The 17,624-nt window shown below is 32.9% G+C and overlaps 1 pseudogene; it reads left to right on the top strand.

The window, feature by feature from the left end:
- The first annotated feature begins 8,641 nt into the window (after positions 1 to 8,641).
- Positions 8,642 to 9,241, top strand: LOC134257021 (uncharacterized; annotated as a pseudogene).
- The last annotated feature ends 8,383 nt before the right edge of the window (positions 9,242 to 17,624 follow it).

Here is a 17,624-nt window from a genome sequence, read left to right as displayed (position 1 = left end):
CTAATATGTTGTAGGTTAGCGAGGATAACGTAAAAATGTCATCCCTCGAAATGCCTTGTTGACATCGACTTTGCCTTGGTCAACGGTAGTTTTCTCGAGATGACATTTCCTCCGTAGTAACCTAGCTAACCTGCAACAAATTAATTTTCTAGCATCTCTGGACTACACTGGTCCATTATTAACATCAAAAGGTTTTATAAACCAAACTTGGCTGTTATAATTTTCAACTCTTGCAGAATTGAAGCTGAGAAGCAAAGTAAAGATGACGCACGACGACGAACAAAACAGATAGCAAAAGGTCCTCATGACTTATCTGACCCACTAATATGTTGTAGGTTAGCGAGGATAACGTAAAAATGTCATCCCTCGAAATGCCTTGTTGACATCGACTTTGCCTTGGTCAACGGTAGTTTTCTCGAGATGACATTTCCTCCGTAGTAACCTAGCTAGCCTGCAACAAGTTAATTTTTCTAGCATTACAGGACTACACTGGTCTATTACTAAGAAACCAAACTTACTTGTAATAATTTAACAAAATCTATTGGTGATAGACATAAGAGAATACTCACCAAGAATAAATTATCACACTTGATTTTGCGATTGCTCAACGTAAACGGGTCAACGGTAGTTTTCTCGAATGAACTCTTTCGAGATGGAGGTAGGAAACATCTGTTGCACCTCTACTAATGTTATTGTGATTTAAATTCAAGACACGTGGTTAAGGTTGATTCATTCAAAGTTTATACATTTTATAGGGTAGATTCGGATTTATAAATAAAATTGGCAGTAAACATGATATTGCTATAGCCTGTTTCTTTTGAAAACATTTCCTTTAATAAATGTTTACAGACCTTTCTGAAAGACTTTCATGATTTTCAACAGAAAAAGGATGACTAAAGGAGGGGGTGCTAAAATAATAATATATCGGATACTTTTCGGCAAAAAATTAGAGCTCACTAGTGACCGACTCGCTGGTAAAAAATGAGCATTATCATCTACACTGACAGACAAGCCTTTGTTTGCCTTATATGGCTATTGTTATTAATGCGCACAGAGGATCTTACCACCAGCAACTCACCAATCGTTGAATGAATAGCAACGTTTACGCTAAATACAAGTTGAAAATTTCATTACCCTTTAATTCAAGTTATTTTTTATATGCATGTGAGTTTTTTTCTTTATATCTTTTTAAAAATATTTTGAAAATGAAAATCATTATCATAAAATGTAATCATTCTCTGAGTGATTTTAGTATACTCACGTTTTCTCCTGTATTCAGGAGGGGGGGGGGGGGGTCCTGTCTACGGGCACCTGTGCTTCTTCAATCAGATAAAGGTTTCTTCTAGTTGCCCTCTCATCTAAGGTAAAACAATAGCCGAATGTGGGCAGTACGCGGATGGAATTTTTTTTCCCTAAAAAAAATTAAACGTATTACATATTGACGGGATAAGTAAATCAAGGAATAAATTGCACCGAGTAATTTTGTTGATGTGATTTATTATCTTGAATGGGGGAGAATAATGACGTCATAATGTGCACTTGCATTAATAAACTATGGGTACTAAGTATGCATAAGAAAGTCAATTTGAATTTTCTCTGTACATAAAATATAAAACTTATGAATTTTTCACAAGCTCATTTGCAATGGGGGTTCGTTTTCACGAGGATACAAAAGATTTTTCAACAAATATTGTGTGTGAGTGTGTGTGCGTGTCTATATATATTGTTGTACTCGAGGGTGTTGAATGACATGTGTTTAAGGACGCCCCCTCCCCTGCCTTGCGTAAAGTACCGCAAGTTTTTTCGACTTTGTTTTACAGAGTATTTTGAATAGGCACATTCACAAAGTAGTACAATCAAATCTATATTATATAAATAAATGTCAAACTAACCTTTCATTTAAAAAAGCACTCTTTGATACTCTACTCCTAAAACACCTGTAATTGTTCATACCTATTTCAGTGTCAAACTATAAAAAGCCGCATATTGGTAACTCCCTAACGCTAAAGACCGCACCGTAAAACACATAATTTACCTTTAGTTTTTAAAATTTGTGACTGTTTGAAAGTGAACACTTTGGAAATAATAACGGGATGCTGCCATTTTAACAGGAGAGTTAACAAAGGGCAATAACCTTTCCAAGTAAAGGTCACAAGTATTTCCTCGGATGGCTTGTACCTCGCATGAATGGAGTGTAGCGGATTCAGCCGAGGATTGCCGATTGAGTTACAATCTTTTGAGTACTGCAGATAGATAATATATATATTTTTTAATGTTTAGGTTATTTAATTAATGCATTATTTTAAAATAAAAAAAATTGATTTATCTTCCAAAGGATATGAGAAAAACTTCATGTAAACGTTGACTTCAATATGAATAGGGATGTGACTTATATAGAGCCGGGCTTGTTTTTTTTTCTCTACAGAAATTGAAAAAAAAGGTAGTTGATCTCCGTTCGAACGCGTTCCGATTAATGTTAAATTTATAACACATTAAAGTTTATTTTACTGAGTTGAAGTAGGAGGACCACTCTCATTGATATTCCAAGTTTTTTATCTCTAAATGTATTAATACATTGACATCGATTTTACTTCCCGTTGTACATAATCAGTGGTACAAAATGTAATGTCTACAGTCTCTGGAAATATATTCTTTATGTTTACATCAGATTTCAATGGATATAATGCATGATCATACCATTAATATTTGTAAATCATAAACCTAAATGAAATCATCCAAAGGACAGCAGAGTGAAATACAATGTATTTTAAACTTCTACTGTGTCAAAGGGGAACATTGACTCAAAACAAATGTACATGTACATATCCAAATATATTAAGCTCAAATAATCGAAACAATATTACATGTAACCCAGAGAAGGACTATTAGCACATATGTACATCGGAATGCAACGATCTAAACCTTCTTATAAGTATTATATCGAGAATAGACATGCAAACGGACAGAAAATTGAAGAAAAATAAACACGCGTATAAAAAAAAATACATCACTTTTTCGTGCTTGAAACTGTTTTCTCGTGCTGGTCAATTCTCTTGTAATGGTGAATCAATCTTTATATTCTGAAATAAATTATATGGACATTGGCTGGCTTCTTCCAATTAACTTCTAAATCGTAATATTCCATCGTTCAGTTATCCTGCATTGTATTCTGTCTTTCACGATAGTTTAAACTTTATGATTTTAAATATAGTATCTTGCAATCGTATAAGTTTCATAGTCTGTAGCTACATGTACATTTTCCGTCATCCTGGCATGTAAAGTTTGAACATACAACTGTGAATGTGTGTATTTTTGATGTTGTGTACTTTGTTTTCTGGACACAGTTTTGTCGCACTCTAAAAATAGTCAAACATGCGTTATAGGCATTGAAATTCGGGGCTTAGTCCCCATGCGTTTTTGTTAGTTAAGCCACCCCTTCCTTTCATTTTGATCACGAGGCTTATGTATTGTACCTTTGTCTTTTATCAAATAAAATAATTTGGTAAAAATCACTAGTCTCATAATGTTACTGACAAATTTAAGAGAAATTGAAGACTAAAATCTATGTCGTTATCGGGTTTACTAGGACAGGGATAGGGATCTTGATACCGAACTCTTGGCAATAAAGGTTTTGTATTTATACAAGTAATTATACCTTTATTAAAAATATATGTATTATAAATTTGAAATAATCAAAATTGTTAATTAGCTAATTAAAGTAGATGGAAGGGTTCGTTTTACCTATTCCCACTTTCTGAAAATCGGGTAGGAAAAGGTAACATTTTATGTGGGAATCTGTGGAATTTTAAAGTAAAAGAATAATTAACTTAAAACATATTACTAGATTTACTACTGCTGTATCAACAGTTGATCAATGACCAACTTAAAGGAAAATTGGCTTTTAAAAATTCTAAATCAGACTTTTTACTAATATTTAAAGGTAACATTCCAAGTTTTTACTGAATTACTGATAAATGATTTTTTCCCGTTAATTTAGCTAAAATTCAGCTAATTTAATGCATTTAAAAAAATCTTCTCATTTTACGTTTAAAATTCAAGATATAAGAGGGTTTTGTAAGCCTTTGTTTTCAAAAATTAAAATATATTATGCATTTTTTATATATGTAATGCATAATTATATTTGATTAACACGCATAAATCATTTTTTCTAAAACTATTTTCTGTCATCAAATGTACAAAATACAGGTAAATCAAAGATGTAATTACTGTAATTAAATTATTATAGAAACATTTATTGTTATTTGCAACTGGGAATAGGTGGAATTGAGATTTAAAAAAAGTGGGACACCCATGAAAGAAATCGCACTGATTGAGGGGCATGTCAAAATTACATCAAACGCAACCGAGATACCCCCTTTCAGGTAGAGACAGGATGTGTACAATACATTTAATGACACCTGTGATTCTAAAACAATGAAGCCCTTTTCAACAGACACCTGGGATTCACACCTTTTGTTTTACAGCATGGGAAAATTTTTACCTTCAATTCAAATACAATAAGATTGCATTCAATTCCTGAGTTTCAGGAATTCTGAAATGCGTTCTACGTTCTCTTCCCATGTATTTTTTTTCTAAAAATATATTACTGATTCAATTCATAAACAATTAACCATGTCAGAACTGCTTCTTCTTTCATTCTTGGAGCCAAAAGTTACAATTTTAAACCACCATGAAGAAAATATTACCCCCCCCCAACCCGAACTAAGGATGCTAAAAACAAGAGTATGCATTGAATAAACTAACAGATGCATCAAAACAAAGTTTATAAGAAAAGGTAACTTAAAAAAGTAAGGTATTATTTCGCTTAGAAAAATTATTTTTCAATTTTAGCCAATTTGTATTAATTAAATTTTTATTTTTACATTTAAATGATAACATTATGCCATATATACATGTACGTTATTCTTTACATATAAATACGAGTTGGTTAAAAGTGAAAAGTTGTTTTTTAATTCAAGAAATGATATTTAGTTAAGATAAACATGAAGAATGATAAATAGATAGCATTGCCGGCTTTGAGAACATTCTGCTTAAAAAGAAATCTGGAAGGACTTTATTTATTAAACAATTAGATGATGATAATAGAAAATCAATATAAATTCATCATCAATCTGTTTTAATTATTTTACAACATATATGCTGGTATTGTTTGTTTAATACTTACCCAATAGTCTTCATTTTTCTTATCAACCTGTCATGTGGCGCAGCAGGGGTCAAAGTAAAAACAGACACCTACCTGCGGCCAGGTGAGACCGCGCAACGCGTTCCCTCATTAGATGAAGTAAACACGTGATCATTTGAAAATTTAGAAAGCGACAATTCTGTATTGTTTTGTTCAACATGTTCAAGTCGGCAAAGGCCTGGGGCCCGTTTTACAAAAGAACTTACGACTAAGGCTAAAAAATTGAGAACATCATTTCTTAGAAAAAGATTAAAATAATTTTGATATAAAGTTTATTAAAAAATTAAATGTATATAAAACGTCTCAATTCTTAAAAAAGAAAGTGCGCACTCTTCGTGTTGGCGGACATTACGAGACGATATTTACAATCAAAAATATTGAAGGACATTTCTTAACGGCGGACATTATGTGATCAGTGACGAGTTTACCGAGAATAGATGGACATTTCTTGGCGGCGGACGTAATCCGACGATTTTTTTTTCGGAAGAAAGGCCGACTTTTCTTGTTGGCGGACAATATTACGATTTGTTTTAGAAAGAATGCAGGCATTTTGTAGCAGGGAATATAATATTACGATTTGTTTAGAAGAAAGGCGGACATTTTGTAGCGGCGGACATCGTGTGACGATTTTTCTGAAAAAGAGGCGGACATTTCGTGACGGCGGACATAGTGTGACGATTTTTCTGAAAAAGTGGCGGACATTTCGTGACGGCGGACATAACGTGACGATTTTTCCGAAAAAGAGGCGGACATTTCGTGACGGCGGACATAACGTGACGGCGGACAAAACGTGACTCAACAACCAGCATCAATGAAGAGATCTCTGTTTCAACGACTTCTAAGAGTGTTCTTGAAGTAAGATTGTACTCCCAATTTTAATTCATAAACTTGTTTCAAAGGCATTTATGTAATAAATCATAAAATACAAAATGGTATTTATTTACAGTAAAACCATATTATTATAGCAAACGCGCCTATAATATTTAAGTCTTCCAGCTAAGTTATTTTCATTCCTATCATTTTAAAGAGGGAGTTGGGTGGTTAAATGTAGCTAAATTGTCACATCACTGGCACTTTTTGTGTTTATTTTATCCCTGTTTAATGTATTCCAACAATAAAAAGACACTCCTTCTATTAATATACTATTATTTTATTATATAATGTACTGCTTTCAAAAATTACAAGCAATTCTTAAATAAAATAATGCTCATTGAGTCTATTATTTTTAAGTATTTTTCTCTGTTCCAGGAATGTGAGCCGCCAGTAGTAAAGGTTCAGGGAACAGTCATTGGATTTCATAAAGCAGAACTACACATCTCCCTCCTCATGAATGTAAAGGATGACTACCTAACTTATGATGTACCTCTTGAAATGATGTCCAAAGCATTAGATTGCACTCTCGAAAACTTGGAGAGCGAGATTGAAAAGAAACTTCCACTCCAGTGCTCTTTTGTATTGAAAGACTCGACAGTGAAAAAGATCATCTCCGTCGGCAAATCCAAATAAATGTGCTCTCTGTCCTGTCCATATAGATTTTCCTTTCCAAATACCTGTGAAGTTTCCTGACATTTCTGTATTCTTGCTTTTCATTTGTAACTTGTAATGCAGTTAACAAGGAAGTTCAAATGTTTGGATGATACTTATAAACATATACATAGCTGTTTCAAATGTGGTTGATTTTATTTTGTGTACAGGTTACCTAATGTTTTCACCATCTAATCACTTTACACATTTGTTAAGTTAATGATAACATTAGAATGTATGTACAAATATTACTATTTCTATAAGTTTCTCTTTACAACCTTCTGTACTAGTATATCTTTTCTTTGTGCTTGTAAACATAGGTTTGTTTAAATTCAAACTTTGGCAAATCAATCAAATGCATTGCAGCTTTTGAGAAACATTTTATAAATACATTGTTTTAAACACTCTGTTAACTTGTATGTAATTTTTATCGTTTTCTTTTTTTTTTCTAATTGTATCTGTACATTTAGACATTTTTAGTGTAGATGTGTAGAACTTAGAATTGTATTTGTTTTATATTATTATGCTTTTTGTGCCAATTTTCAAAAATCCTGCCAATCAGAGATATGTTCACACTTACATAAAAGCCAATGATATTACTTCTTAGTAAGTACTAATACTGTGCTGTGCCATTAATGTGTTACTTTCTACAGCATTTATGTTCAATTGCCTTGCCCATACTCTATTACTATAGAGGGTTTGATAATGTTTTACTGAATATCGTAAATCTGAATATTTCTGCTATTGATACATTTTAGCAATTATGTGACTTCATTACACTCACAATAATACAATTTGCTTCAAAATCATTGAACAGTAAGAAAATGTAAACAAAGGAGTGATCATTGGCAAAATATTGGAACGCAAAAATTAAAAACAACATATTGCCCCACATTCACAAAATAAAATTGATATAAAAATATCCAGATCATAACGGTTTAATTTTACAAATATATTTTTGCTGATTCTTTGATACAGAACTGACAATGTTTTCTGCTACATTATTTTATATACCTTTTATGTTTTTTTTTTAAAAAACTTCTGTTGCACATGCTAGCAATTATGTTTACTGCCAACAAATTTTTCTAGTCCATGCTAGTCCATGTTATACATAGTTATCTTTAAGTACAGTCAATAAACATTGGAATGAATTGAATTATGACTTCATTTTCTTACAAAGTATCACGAGTTTAAATGATATGTTTTTCTGCAACACCACCTTTCAAATTAAGAAACAAAAAAAGAAAGTTGCCTTGTTAGTCCTTGTAATCTTTTTTTAGAGTGAACCTCTGTAATGGATAATCATGATTTCAAGCTTACAGTTTGATCAGAAAATGCTTTCTCTCTGCCAGATTTAAGTATATCAATTTACAAAATTTCTCTCCATTGGAACAAACTTTTGTTTGTGTGTCCAGAACCTAACTTCTGGTAACAAAAAATTAATGATACAAAGAAATGAAAGAATAAGATGTGTATGTGAAACATTATGCGACCAGCAACAACAAAATTCAGAAAAGATATATTTAGCATAAAGGTCACAATCATGCTCACAAGGTGATTGACCTTGGTGTCATTTGAAAAAGTTTGATCAGTGAAGTCTGCACACCAAATATGAAAACTTAATCTCTCATGAGAGTTCAAAAAAAAAAAAACAATTTAAAGCTATAAATCACTGTTAAGGTCACAAATTCTTTGACATCATTTGAAAGAGCTTAATTTGTGGAGTATGCATACCTTATGTGGAGTCTATTTCTTCCACTGTTCAAGAGTTTAAATGCTTTTAACTTTTACATAAAGTCAATACACCAATCTCCTTTCATTTCCTTCCATCTGTCATTTCAACCCCATGCGTCACCTCGATTCAGTACTTTGATTTAATCAAGGGAATTATTTTAGTGAATTAAATTTTGTACGATGAGGGCCCCAAAGTTTCGCAGATATGCCAATGGCAAGCTTAATTTATCAGATACACCAGCAGCAGATTCTTTTGCTAGAGAGAACAAGGCAAGGGGGTACTAGGGGAAGCCAAAAACAGATGAATATGTGAGAGCCCTTGCTTAAAGAAGAATTCGCCAACGGCATGTTGTAACCAGTAATGAAGTTGATATTGGGGCAACATGAACTTCAATTTGGGACATACAGAGGCCAGATTTTTCGGTGGGTACTGGAAAATTCTCTTGGGTATGCAGGGTGGCTGGTTATGAAAATGGAAAAGGAGACAACATGGATAAAACTAAAGAGAATAAGGACCAGACCATCAACAAGGAAAAATATCAAAAGTACATGTTGCATTTTGCTGAGGGAAGAGAGGCAGTCAATATGAAAAAGGAGACACATTCATCTGTCAAGCAGACTTCTTCCTCTCAACCATCATCTGTTGGAAAGTCTCTGGGTTTAAGCAGCCATTTGACCCATGAAGCACTGCAGTATAGGGCCAAGAGACTACTTTCACCTAAGAAAGTTCAGCCTAGTAAGAATATTTTATAAATACATGTACTTTCACTTACAGTTTCTAATTAATTCAGTTGTAGAACATTTAACATGTATATATAGGGTTCGAAATTAACTTTTTTAGCACTAATCCGCACGGACTAGTGACTTCTAGCTTCCACTAGTCCGCCCACTAGTATGTAAAAAGAATAACACATATCTTAAAATTAGAACAATTAATTCAATAAAATATGTGTCCAGTTGAAAGCATGTGGTGAAGGAAAGAGGGTTTTCAACTTCCAGTAAAAAAATCAATTCCTTAACCTCCCAAATCACAAACACAATGACACACATGTGAAATAATACAATATCTTTTGCTTTTCTTGCAGAGGTGAATATAAAAAGAAAAAACCAAAAAAATATCGTTCAATTTTATGGAAAACTATGAGAAATAAGATCTCTCAGAGGAGAAAATGTCCCAGTGATAGCATTAGCAGCAACAGCTACCATTGAAACAAAGGATCACATCTACAAAAGCTTTTCAATGAAAAAAGTTGAAGAAATAATTGTCAGTCCAAACAAGCTAAATATTACATATTGGTTCATCAAGTTACAGCAGAGTAGCATTAGGAAAAATTTTAAATGGCTTGTTGAAGAGCTCAAAGCAAACAAAGAAGTGTATATATATATCTTTTTTTAACAGTCAATTTACAGTGTCATGTTGCACAAAGATAACCAACAGTTCAGATTCATATTTCCAATGCAATAAAAACAATGTGACGAATTTAAAGTCAAGAAGAAAGAAAATGAAGAATGTTTCATTAGCATTAGTTTCATGTTGTGGCCTTCAACTCGACATTAAGATATATCGACGACGTATTGTCAATTAATAATGATAGTTTCCATTCTTACGTCGACACGATATATCCTGGTGAGCTTAAGATAAAAGATACCACAGAGTCCGACATTTCTGCTTCATACTTGGATATTTTACTTGAAAGAGACACTAATGGTAATCTAACAGCCAAGCTATATGATAAACGTGATGACTTTAACTTCTCTTTCGTCAACTTCCCTTACTTATGCAGCAATATACCTTCATCACCTGCATACGGAGTATTTATATCTCTATTGATTCGATATGCAAGAGCATGCTCTACGTATGAACACTTTCTTAAACGAGGTAAATTATTGACAAGCAAGTTGATGAAACAAGAATATCAACAATCTCGTTTAAAGTCATCATTTCGTAAATTCTATGGTCGTTTTCCGTTTTTTCCTGATTATGACAACGAGCACACGGCGGATGTTACCGGTCGGCAGGGGATGCTCACTCTTCCATGGCACCTGATCCCAACTCTGATGTTTCGGAGGTCCGTGTTTGCTCTGCTCTTGTTTTGTATATTTGTTTAATGGACGTTGAGATTGAATACTGTTCGTTATTTCCATATCCTTCTTCATGTTTATCATATAGCTTGGTTGTTAGATTACCATTAGTGTCTTTTTCAAGTAAAATATCCAAGTATGAAGCAGGAGTGTCGGACTCTGTGGTATCTTTTATCTCAAGCGCACCAGGATATATCGTGTCGACGTAGGAATGGAAACTATCATTATTAATTGACAATACGTCGTCGATATATCTAAATGTCGAGTTGAAGGCCACAGCAAGTGTTTTCTTCTTTTCACGTAAAAGATTTGGCATAAATTCTGCTTCATATGAATATAAAAATAAGTCTGCTAATAACGGGGCGCAATTTGTACCCATGGGAATTCCAATAGATTGTTAGAATACCTGGTCTCAAAAAACCACATAGATATTGTCAATCAGAAACCCAAGCATCTTCTTGATGTCAACTTCAGAGTACTTAAACTACCGCAGTGGAAGTAATTTTTAATATTTTTTCCAATTCTTTTCATTCAGAATTATCATCTTTATTGACTATGAAGTTGATAAGATGATTATAAAATTGATTCTAATTATTGCAGTTTAAAAGTCCTATATTTTTATATATTTGTGCATTATAATAGCAAAGTCATTCTATCGCTAGTTGACACGACGTTACATTACAAAAAAATGACATTCCTATTGCATTTTCCATGAAAATATTGCCTTATTGCAAGACCTTGTTTTTAATAAGTATAATAGATATTGAAAAAAGAAAAACGCTTATAAAAAACTTAAAGTCTATACTATCTTTGATAAAAATAGCGTGAATATTTTTCAAGAGGCATTTTTTGATGGTTCGTGGACTTTGCTCTTTCTGTGAGTCCAGCAGGACTATAGTTATAGGGCGAAGAAGAACATGATTACGAAAGGGGATTATTTTTCAGATAGTTGCTGCATATATACCTTTATAGATATGGATGTTTTTATTTTTGGATTTATTTAAAAATGGCGGAGAGCCAATTATAGATTTATGACGCAAGGTTGTGCAATTCCTAAAATGACATCTGAGCATGCGCCATCTACGGAATCTATAATTAGCAATTCATTAAAAAAATGACATCTGAGTACATGCGCCATCTATCAAAATAAAGTAGGCGTTTTTAGCCAGATTATGTGATTTATCAAAAATGACACCTGAGCATGCGCTATCTATCGGAGTAAAGTGGGCATTACTTTAGCATAAATTAACAAGAATATATAAAAGTTTCTACAAATTGAATTATCAATGTGTTAAAAAAAGATGGCCTTTAAATTGTCATTGAGAAGACAAGAAGAAGAAATCCCTCCTCAGACAGAAGACTGGGATGAGGAGCTGAAAACTGTACAGCGGCCCCCCGGAAGAATGGATTGGAAGAACGGGGAAAACGTTTTTACGTTTTGTGAAGAAGAAGAAAAAGAAACGTAATGGCACTCTGTGCCATTACAAAAAAAACCAACGGCCGTTTTCACGGCCACCCACATTTTACGAAAAGATACCTAAAAATGGTCAGAGAAACGAATGTCAGTGTTTGTTATATTTTTTTCGTTGTTCGATTATTTAAAATTTACTCCAAAAAGTTCCTACTTTGAAACGTTTAAGATTTTTTAATAAGTTGGAAGTTTGATTTAAATGTAAATTTTTTTCTAATAACTTGATACTTAAAGATTTTAGAATTTTTATTTAAAATAATCAAAATTTGAAAACTGAGTATAGCATTTCATATTTTGGATATTTTGAATAAAATTTCTAAAAAAAAAAAAACTCAAAAATGTACCAACGTGTTTTGTTTATTTAAAAAGTTGAGTTTTTTTTTAATAAAAAATTCTAAATTTCTAAAAAAAAAAAAATCGAAAGCGTTTGAAAGTTGGAAGTTTGAATTAAATTTTAAATAATAGCGAAAATGTTATGGAATTTTAGATTGTTAAGCGTTAACTTTATCAACTAACGGTAGATAGCATCTTTTTTTGGTAATTTGAATTTTAAAATATTTAAGGTAAAAAAAATCTAAATAATTCAAAATGTTAAACCTTTTTTTTTTAAATTTGAAATTTTAGATTTTTGAAATAAAAATATGAAAATTTCAATATACCAAATCAAATTGAGTTTTTTTAAAGTTAGATATTTGAACTACTATATTAACACTCTAAAACTCTAAATAAGTTTAGAAAAATTGAATTGTTTAGTGTTACAAGGGCCATAATGGTTTGTAGAGTTAAAAAACATTAACCTGTGATTTTCTAATGATATCATTTTCTAAATAAAAAAAAATTATATATTTAAGTGTAAACTTTCTGAACAAACGGTAGACTAAAAAACTCAAACTATTAAATTTCCATTTATCGCTTTCCGTTAATTTGAACTTTGAAAATTGACTTTATTTTATTTCAAAAATCTTTTTATTTTTTTTTTAAATTTTCATGAAAAAAAAAATACAGTAAAATGGTATAGAAAAAAGATCTTGTTAAGATGAAACAAAATATTTGCTAAAATGATTTACCTTGAAAAGAATTAACAAGATTTAAAAAAATGAATGTATACATTATTTATTACTTTCTATATATAAACTTTGTGTATATAAGAAACAAAAGACAATCATATCAAATGAATGTAACGTATTATTTCACAACTCTTTTGAAATATTAACAATCGGTAAAAATACATGAATATTTTTAGAAATGATGTACACAAGGATTTCATATAAAATCTAGTGAAATTTTTTTATCAAATCAATTGACCGTCAAGAAGAAAAAAGGTACGTTTTTTTTGTGAAATTCTATATTAAGAAGGATAGATAACTCTACATACTTTACATTTTATATGAGGTAGGATAACTCCTCTAATTCTTCACTCATTTCACAAAGTCTGTTCTCTACCTCCTGTCTCTGATGTTCTAAATCACTCTTTCTCGATAACAATGTTTGAATTATTTTTTTGTCTTCATCTTCATCAATTTCCATTAGTTCTTCTCTTCTGACTTCCTCCTCCTCTCTGACTTCCTCCTCCTCTTTGTCTTCATGTAATATGAAGGTTTTAAGCTATAACAAGCACCCCTTTTAGATCCACCTACACATTAACATTTTTTTTTACATAGACATTTCATACATTGGTCATACACTTGAATTCTATTGGTCATGAGGTTTTATATTGTCCAGAGCAAATATTATCCAGAATATGAATGTTATACTCATGTAGACCTGACACAAATTCCCAGACAAAGATAGAGACATAATCTTATCATCACTGAATTTTAATTACATAGTTATTAGTCAGATGGGCTTGGCTCCATAAAATCCATATCATTTGAATTATTTCTGCTGGGGGTTTTCCCATTACATATATATGCATACTTATATGATAGAACACTTTTTACATATTAACAGATAAAACTTTAATTTTACTATTTTTTTTTACGGAAATCGATACAGATACGACCTTACAGAATTTTGAGGGCACCGCCCTCCCCTCAAGAGGTACCACCACAACAACCACAAAGAGAGAGGAGGAGAAGACTGCCGCTCCCACAACCTCGGAGGGTGGATCTAAGTACCCCTGAGAGCCCTAATACTACCTTGCTAGTTATAGGTAATTTTTTATGCAAATGTTGATACACATCATCAAAATTAATTGTCTTTAATTTTCTTATACCCATAAGTAACTTCTCCATATTAAAAATAGGCCTAATATGGACAGTATTTTTTGGCATAACTCTGCGCTTTAACAAGTACTCCTCTGACTCCCAACTCGCAGCAATAACATAACCGTGCTTGATCACGGTCTGAAAATCTTTGATACAATCTGCTTTGTGATCAAACCATTGACTTTCTCGCAAAACCCAAATTTTCTTTTCAGACTCTTTCGATAATCTTAGTGCACTTCAGGCGAAAATTTCCCATTTGTACTGTGTCCTTTGACTAGTGAAAACCCATTTTTATTGGACTAAGTGTCAAAAAATAAGTACGTAAATTAATTTCAAACTTGCACACGGATCAAATGGGGCGTTTTAAAATGGAAGAGTCAATATGTCCAACAGATGTTTTCAAATATTGCCATTGCATTCTACTCATTTGTATTCCCTCAAAAGTAGGTAAACCATCTATGTGAAATGCATGGCCTTATGGTCAGGGTTCTAGTGCTAGGGTGGGGCTAAACAGATTATAAAGTGAAATTAAATTATTTCCTTGAAAATGTTCTTTTCGTACCTGGGTAGTAAACAATTCAATAATGTATAAACTAATGAGGAGGAAAGATGCTTCTTTGACATTTGTGATTTTAATATCCTATGTTAGAAGTTCTGGTGTTAGGGCAGGGCTCCTGGGAATCAAGCCAATGATCTAAGTACATATTTTTGATGAAGAAAGGCGTATCTAGCAAAATAATTAATTTCATGGCCCCTCCTTGGCCAGGGGTATCAGGATGAGGAGGAGAGGACATAGTCTGAAATAATTATGCTTTGAAACTGAAATTTGGCATTACAGTAATAAACAATTTATGATAAAATAAATTGATAATATTTTGTAATATGTGACCCCAAGGTTAGTGGTTCCTGTGGGATGGGATGTACGATTGGTTACAAAGTAGAAATGCATTTTCTCTTTCTAAATTTAGCAGAAATGCATATTCTCTTTCTAAATTTGATCTACAGACCTTGTGTTATTACCCCAAAAAAGCGTGTGATAATCATGTGCCTACTGTTTCGTGCAAACCGTAGCGTTTCGTGTTAACCGAGCTGCGTTTCGTGTAAACCACGCAGCGTTTTGTGCAAACCAAGTAGCGTTTCGTGATAAGCGTTCAGCGTTTCGTGTAGGCTCCAAAGAGTTTCGTGCAAACCGCGTAGCGAGCGTGCGAGAAACGTGTGGGTTTCGTTTAAGAACCGTGTAGCGATCATTCGGAACTCACAAGTCTTTTCATTTTGAAAATGGCTCCCAGGCAAGGTGACAAGAGATTGTCGTTGTCTACTACAAACCCTATTATTGATTATCATGAAGAAGGAAAATCGACTGTGAAAATCGAAAAAAATTCTTAAGAGCAACTATCAATTCAAAACCACGCGACAGAGTACATGTATAAGGCGGTTCCTGAATCGATATAAAAGGACAGGCAGTGTGCATGATCTAAGGTTTGTACTGCGTTTTATATTATACTTGAAGGCCTATTTTTTAAAAATAGAAAAGAGACATAACTTGTTTACAAGGTAAATGTATAGAAATCTACACTGCATGCAGTACCTGAGCGATACCTGTTTTGTAAACATTTTTTTTTACATGTTTACGTTGATATCGTCAAATATTTTCGTATTTCAAATCAAACGATCGTATTTTATAAATTTTGCATGCGTAAATATACATGTAATGTGATAGTCGGAGTGATACGATGTTTGTCTGGTAGGCCTTTTTTTAAATCACAAGTTTAACTAATGTAGTTTTTTAAATTCTTAAAATACCCTGTAGGCCCCTCTATAAAATATATACAATCAAAATGGCAGCAATGGGAGATACGCAAAACGTATGACGGTATGTAACAGGCTCATCCGACAGTGACTGAAAAAAAGTTTTACAAGATGTAAGGGGTTAAAAGGTTAATGTGAATATAAAAATATAGTTACAAGGTAGTATTTATTAAAACCATGACTAGTACATGCACAATTTATACATGATGCACTAGGCCTATTTAATCAATGCTTGTTCGATTCAATGTGTAGAACTTTTCCACTATGCTATACTCTATTTAAAATTTATTTTTTAATGCAACACAATTCTTTTTACATGTTCAATGATGTTTAGTTTTATTGGCTTTGGTTGATGCTGATTACAAATTCATATATATATAGATTGTGGTTGCAATGGAAGAGTACGTGATGGTGGTGTGTTTGCAAATTCAAGCCTATACCAAGCTTTGGAATCAAATGATATTCATATTTCACTTAAAAACTTTTACCACAGAGAAATACACCTGTTCATTGTTGGGGATGAGGATGAAGGTTTTCCCGTAAAGTCTTATATAATGAAACCATACCCCTTCAAATATCTGGACCAAAACAAAAGAATTTTCAACTACAGGCTGTCAAGAGCAAGGCGAATATTTGAAAATGTTTTTGGAATTTTAACAAGTAGATTTGGGGTATTTAAAAAGGCTATTCCTCTAGAATTAGAAAAAACTTAAGGGAATTGTTTTGGCATGCTATGCACTGCATAACTTTCTGAGAACAAGGAAATCAGCCCAGGGATGATTGATGAGGAGAACACTGAGAATGGGACAAGGAATTATGGGATTTGGAGACAAGAAATGGGGACAGATCTACCCGGTCTTATTAGACAATGTGGGAATCGATCGAGAAATGATGTACGAGACATAAGAGAAGAATTTTGTAACTATTTTAATACAAATGGTCCGGTTTCTTGGCTATGGGAATTGCTGTAACTTACAAGATGGGACTGTGATCCTTTGGGGACAATTTGTGTCTCAAAAAGGCATCCGGGGACTTGAAATGAACCAATGAACTGGTGTAGAGTTCATCTTTGCCAGAGCCACTATTCCTGGACTTGTTTATTTTGTCCAATTCCTTAGATTGATTGATTGTATATTGTTTAACGTCCCTCTTGAGAATTTGTCGATTCCTTAGAATAGTATCCTCTAAGATAGGATACTTTGGCTTGTATTTGATTGACTGTAAATAAAAAATAATACATTTACAAGTTTAAGTTTAATATAATCAGTCAGGAAGAACAGAGAGACAATAATTCAAATATTATTGGTGAACCTGATGTTCAGACTGATACTCAACAAGGCCCTATAGAGGTACAAGGGGACGCCCAACCTTCTACAGACACAGTGAGTGCTGAGGAAGATATCTCTATGCGGGACAACAGTAGCGCTACGCAACGTGAGACGAATCAAGAAAAAACAATTGATGAACAAGATACAACTCATGCAGATGTGAATGATCAAGAGACAATAGTTCCATTGCGTCGATCAACTAGGGAGCGAAGACTACCTATGCGATATAGATCGGACGAATTCGAGATGTCAAAGTCTGCGATATC

The sequence above is a fragment of the Saccostrea cucullata genome, unplaced genomic scaffold, assembly GCF_032062105.1.
Source record: "Saccostrea cucullata isolate Sc308-1 unplaced genomic scaffold, CSIRO_AGI_Scuc_v1 ctg1454, whole genome shotgun sequence".
Classification (NCBI taxonomy): Eukaryota; Metazoa; Mollusca; class Bivalvia; order Ostreida; family Ostreidae; genus Saccostrea; species Saccostrea cuccullata.
Note: the sequence above shows the minus strand (reverse complement) of the source record. Positions and strands in the feature narration are given on the sequence as shown.